Below are 5,723 nucleotides of genomic sequence, written 5' to 3' on the forward strand. Positions count from 1 at the left end.
GGAAAAGTAACTAAATTATGAAGAGAGGTTAAAGGAAGATAAAAATTATTTTAACAGGGTCTGTTGGTAAAGAATTCTCTTGGCTTTGATTCCCCATTGGAAAATGTTTTGTGTCTTCTGTTACTGGGAAGGCATCTTCCATATGGGAATTTTTATCTCCTGTTTTAGGAGGAAAAGGAGAGATAAGAATGCCCTTCTCACATCTGATGTTTTTCAAGTGCCTGTAACTCAAAATAATCCTTCTGCCAAAGTGGCATATTTTGGGATAGTGTATTCTGTCACCCTCCAATCCTTTGTGTCTTCATTTCTTCAATTTTTCTTTTAAATCTCACCAAAAAAAGAAGCAATTCTTTTATAAAAGGGATTCTGCGATTTGCCATAATCTTTCACATTCCTAGAATTTACCTTTATTGGTCACCATGCGCTCTTGTTACAGCTGCATTCTCTAAGTTCAGTTAAAAATGATTTTTCTGCCTATGTTCATTGGGTCTGACATGGTGAAGTGATTGGTAAAAGTTAGCAGATAGATGATATGCACAAGCCATTCCTACCTTGCATGCCCTTAGTAGATGCTGCTAATTGACTGCATTAGTTTCTTCATTTATGTGTATTCCCATGTATTCATTTATTCACTTACCCAACAACTATTTTTGGAAAATCTGCTATGTGCCTGAGTCTGCTTCTAACTTTTTCAAACCAGTTGTATTGGAATTGGTACTTGTGCATGTTTACCGTACTAAGCCTATGTGTTTATGCGTGTGTGTACGTGTGTGGTATGTTTTACAGATCTGTGGATGAGGATGATAATTATCTCTTAGAATGAATTGAGTATCAGGTCTTGTTTCTCTGTGATTTGGAACTGACTGCATAGTATGGGAAAATCTGTTTGTTGAATTCATAGAAATATTATTCAGTGTATTTGTTTAGGTCATACTTTTTTTTGGTGGATGAGGTATTTCTTTAATAACTTTCTCAATTTCCTTCTCCATCATTATTTTCATGTTTTTGTATCTTGTGTTGCCAATTTTATATTGCCCATTTGACTAAACATTTCAAATTGATTATAATAAATTGTGCATTGCAATAATTTATAAACATATATATATATATATATTTTTTTGCGGTATGTGGGGCTCTCATTGTTGTGGCCTCTCCCGTTGCGGAGCACGGGCTCCGGACCTGCAGGCTCAGCGGCCATGGCTTACGGGCCTAGCCGCTCCACGGCATGTGGAATCTTCCCAGACCGGGGCACGAACCCGTGTCCCCTGCATTGTCAGGCAGACACTCAACCACTGCACCACCAGGGAAGCCCAATAATTTATATTTTAAAATCCTTTATATCAGTTGTTAAATCACCAGTCTTCTTTTTAAGTTTGTTGATTAATACCTTTTATTTATTATTTTTACAAGGGTTTTAATCTATCTTATTACTATTTTCAGAGAATGAGCATTTAAATTTATTATTGCTACCAATTTTCTATTTTCTAGCTTATTTCTATCCTTCATCTTTATTCTTTTCTTTGTTTTCTCTTATGTTGACACTCTTCATAAGATTTTAAATCAAGTGCTTAGTTCACTTATTTCTTATTTCTAAAATAAGAGCACATAGATCTATATCTTTGCCTCTGAGTCTTGATTTGTTCATACCCCCGTCATTTTTAATAGGTGGTATTTTCAATTTTATAATATTTCAGAAATTATTATCATGTCCTTAATATTCTGCTTGACCCTGTTGCTTAGGAGAATTTTTGTTGCTGTTGTTAGAAGTTGTCAGCCATTTGTTTTTATCGTAAATTTTTGTTTGTATTTAATTTTAAACTTGCAGAAATGTTAAAAACTAGATTCACCTTTAGCCAGATTCACCATTTGTTTGTTTCTATTGTTCTCTGATTGCTTTATAATTCATTCTCCATATATGAATTTTTTTTTGAACCATTTGAGAATAAGTTGCAGATGTACGTACATACCTAAATACTTCAATGTATATTTCCTGGGAGAGAGATTTTCTCTTATAAAACTTAGGAAATTTAACAGTTAAGAACATTGGAAAATTTCATATTGATACTATACAATTTTCTAATTCCATAGTCCATATTCAAATTGTCAGTTATCACAATATTGTTTTATATATATACTATAGTTAGAGTATGTATACTATATATACTATAAATTATGTATAACAAATAGAAATAAATTTATATAATCTATATTTAAATTTATAATTAATTTATATTTAAATTTATATTTTATTTATTGTATATAATATATATTTTATATATAGAGAGAGAGAGGGTGAGCGAGAAATTGAGAGTATTCTAGAATTTACCATACTGAAGATGACAGTGGCAACAGCTGAAATATCTGAATGTTTACAGAAACTACTACAGATAGGGCACTCAGTATATTAGTATTTATTTTCTTCTTGTACCATGATCTAAAGAAGTTCATATTTATTTTCATATTTACTATTGTTTTATTATGAACTTACTATATATTCAGAGTAGAAAAATAACACAAAATAACAATAATCACCCCAAATTTCAGAGCCTAGAGACAACCATTGTTAGTACTTAGAGGTATGATTTGTGCTTTCAATCAACAAGATTTCTGTGGACTTTTTGCTAGTTACTTAATGATTCTGTTAGGAGGCTGCCAGTTTCCTTATCTGTAAAATTATGTTAATAAGAGTACCAACTTCACAGAGTTGTTGTGAAGAGTAAATAAGATCAAGAACGCTCAGGAATAGAAGTATATTAAAGCATATTAAATTATTATATGTAGAAGGTAGTTGTCATTATCTGGTATTATAGACATCATGCCTTGCTTTGAAACTTGAAAATATCATTCAAAGCAAGTTTCTTGGCAATATCATATAAAGCAAGTTCTTAAAACAAAGATCTACGTTCAAAATGGGGGTAATCAGCTTCATCCTTTTCTCTAACGATGTCTCAAACTTCTCTCTGAGATAATGGGAATAACTTACAATAAAATGGCTGAGAAGCAGAGGTCCAGGGCCCCTGAAGTGTTCCCAGGTTTCAGTTCAACTGTCCGTCGCTGCTTCTGGCTGCACTGTGGAGTTTTACAACTTGACTTAAGTTCAGCCCTGTCAGAAATCACTGCCTTGCTTTCCATTTAATTAAGCAAGCGTTTAGGTTGTACAAATAGGTTATTTGCTCCCATAATGGGTATTGAAGATGCAGGCTTAGCTGGCCTGGCTCTTCTCATCAGGGGGGGAAAAACTGAAACTAAGGAAAACAAACGAAACAATGGTGGGTTTTCTACTTCCTGGATTGTGTAACTTGTACTACATCCAATGAAAGCCATCTGGTGGGCACCCAGGCATGAGGACTGATTCTCAGCCTGTGGTTCTCCTTCTAGCCGTCCTCCAGCCCCTGCACAACTGGAACCTCTGCATCAGTTACAGCTGCTAGGAATTGAAACTGAATTCTTACTCACTTTTGCTCCCAAGGACCAAAGAGGGACAGAGAGGATAGCTAAGAAAGTCTGAGGTTTAAACTACAGCCCATTTTTAACTTTCCAAAATGGTCTTGGTATTTTTGGATCCAGATAACCTTAAATCAGACAATGCTGTATTACCATATTGAGGAATAAATATCCTATAATATTATAATCTGATAAACTCCAGAATAACTTGATTTATTTTTAGTTGCAGGAGCTTCTGATGGCTTCTCTTTGATCAGTCAGAGGGAGATATGGGTTCATTTCCCACCTCATGCAATAGAGCAGTTTTCTTAAACTTCTCTGATAATAATAATTTCATCTCTTGTTAAACATTATGTTTCCAAGTCTCTCCCTGGAGATTCTGATTCAGTGCATCTGGGATGGGGCATCAGATTTGTGTTCTTAACGTGAGAAAAGCTTGGGAAAAATCGGAGTAGAGGGAATAGTCTGTTTTTAGAATCAGAGAGCTGGGGGCTGAAATCCTGGGTCTTTCACTTACTAGTTATGTGGCCTTGCACATATTACTTAACCTTCCATAACCTCATTTGAAAAAAGTGGAGATAAAAACATCTACCTCAAAGAGTTGTTGAGAGGATTAAAGGGACTAAAGCCTTTTATAGCATCTACTTTTCTGAGGCTGCTAAATCATTTCCACTTGGGTTAATTTGAAGATTATCTGTGAACTTATTTAGCACACAGGCATAATGGTTTGATTTTTTTTTTTTTTATCTTTTCCATTTGTTCAGCAGATGCTTGTAAAGCTTTTATTTATTTATTTTTTGGCCATACCACATGTCTTGCAGGATCTCAGTTCCCTGACGAGGGATTGAACCCGGGTCATGGCAGTGAAAGCCCGAATCCTAACCACTAAACCACCAGGGAACTGCCTGTAAAGCTTTAATTGTGTGCAAGAAACTGGGGTTCTCAGAACCCACTAAGCACCTCCCCGATGGTATGGCGTGTCCCCATGGCGCACCCCAGGCTTTTGAAGGGACTGCCCAAATTTCTTGTGTGTGTGATTCTCTGGGGCACGCTTCTAATTATCCAGGGGACTCCCTGAGTTTAGGAGTGTAATTGTCTTATCCTCCAATTGTACTAGAAATTCCAGTTTTCTTGAATCCAATCAAATATATGTATATATATTTTTTCCCTCTGTAGTTGAGGCAATTCCCCTCCTCCAGCTTCATTGAATTATTATTGATATATGTATGTTTAAGGTATACAGTGTGATGATTAGAGACACGTATACATTGCAAAACGATGACCACAATAAGGTTAGTTAACATCTCCATCCCTTGACATAGTTATGTTATATATTTTTTACTTGTGTGGTGATAATATTTCAGATCTACTTTCTTAAAAACTTTCAATATATTACACAGTATTGTTGATTATAGTCACCATGCTGTGCATTAGATCCCTAGACCTTATTTATCCTTTAGTGGGGAGTTTTGTACGCTTTGACCAACATCTAAAAATGTGGGATGCTTCACAAATTTGCATGTCATCCTTGAGCAGGGGCCATGCTAATCTTCTCTGTATCGTTACAATTTTAATATGTATGCTGTTGAATCGAACACCATGTACATATATTTTTTCTTCAACAGAAAATATACATTTAAATTATTCCATTTGTTTCTTACACAGAATATGTTCTAGGTGCTTTGCATTTTGCAATTTTCCCTTCCTGGCCAGAAAAACCTTTGTACTTTTTTTCTCCCATCCTAAAAGCAAAAAATCCAATGGATTTCTAGAGAATATATTTATACTTCCTTTATATTTAGCCTTGCTCCCAAAGAATTTAAGGCACTTTTAAAAGATACAAACAATGCAAGATTTCTCCATAGTGACTGTATCAATTTACATTCCCACCAACAGTGCAAGAGGGTTCCCTTTTCTCCACACCCTCTCCAGCATTTATTGTTTGTAGATTTTTTGATGATGGTCATTCTGACTGGTGTGAGGTGATAACCTCACTGTAGTTTTGATTTACGTTTCTCTAATGATTAGTGATGTTGAGCATCCTTTCATGTGTTTGTTGGCAATCTGTATATCTTCTTTAGAGAAATGTCTATTTAGGTCTTCTGCCCATTTCTGGATTGGGTTGTTTGTTTTTTTTTGATATTGAGCTGCATGAGCTGCTTGTATATTTTGGAGATTAATCCTTTGTCAGTTGCTTCATTTGCAAATATTTTCTCCCATTCTGAGCATTGTCTTTTCATCTTGTTTATGGTTTCCTTTACTGTGCAAAAGCTTTTAAG

The 5,723-nt window shown here is 35.0% G+C and overlaps 1 non-coding gene across 1 annotated transcript; it reads right to left on the reverse strand.

Annotated features, from left to right (window-relative positions):
* Nucleotides 1–4,935: 4,935 nt before the first annotated feature.
* Nucleotides 4,936–5,042, reverse strand: LOC132421508 (U6 spliceosomal RNA). The gene has a single exon (XR_009518752.1). It is a non-coding gene; the product is annotated as a U6 spliceosomal RNA (small nuclear RNA).
* Nucleotides 5,043–5,723: the final 681 nt, after the last annotated feature.

This window comes from Delphinus delphis, chromosome 2 (genome assembly GCF_949987515.2).
Source record: "Delphinus delphis chromosome 2, mDelDel1.2, whole genome shotgun sequence".
Taxonomy (NCBI): Eukaryota; Metazoa; Chordata; class Mammalia; order Artiodactyla; family Delphinidae; genus Delphinus; species Delphinus delphis.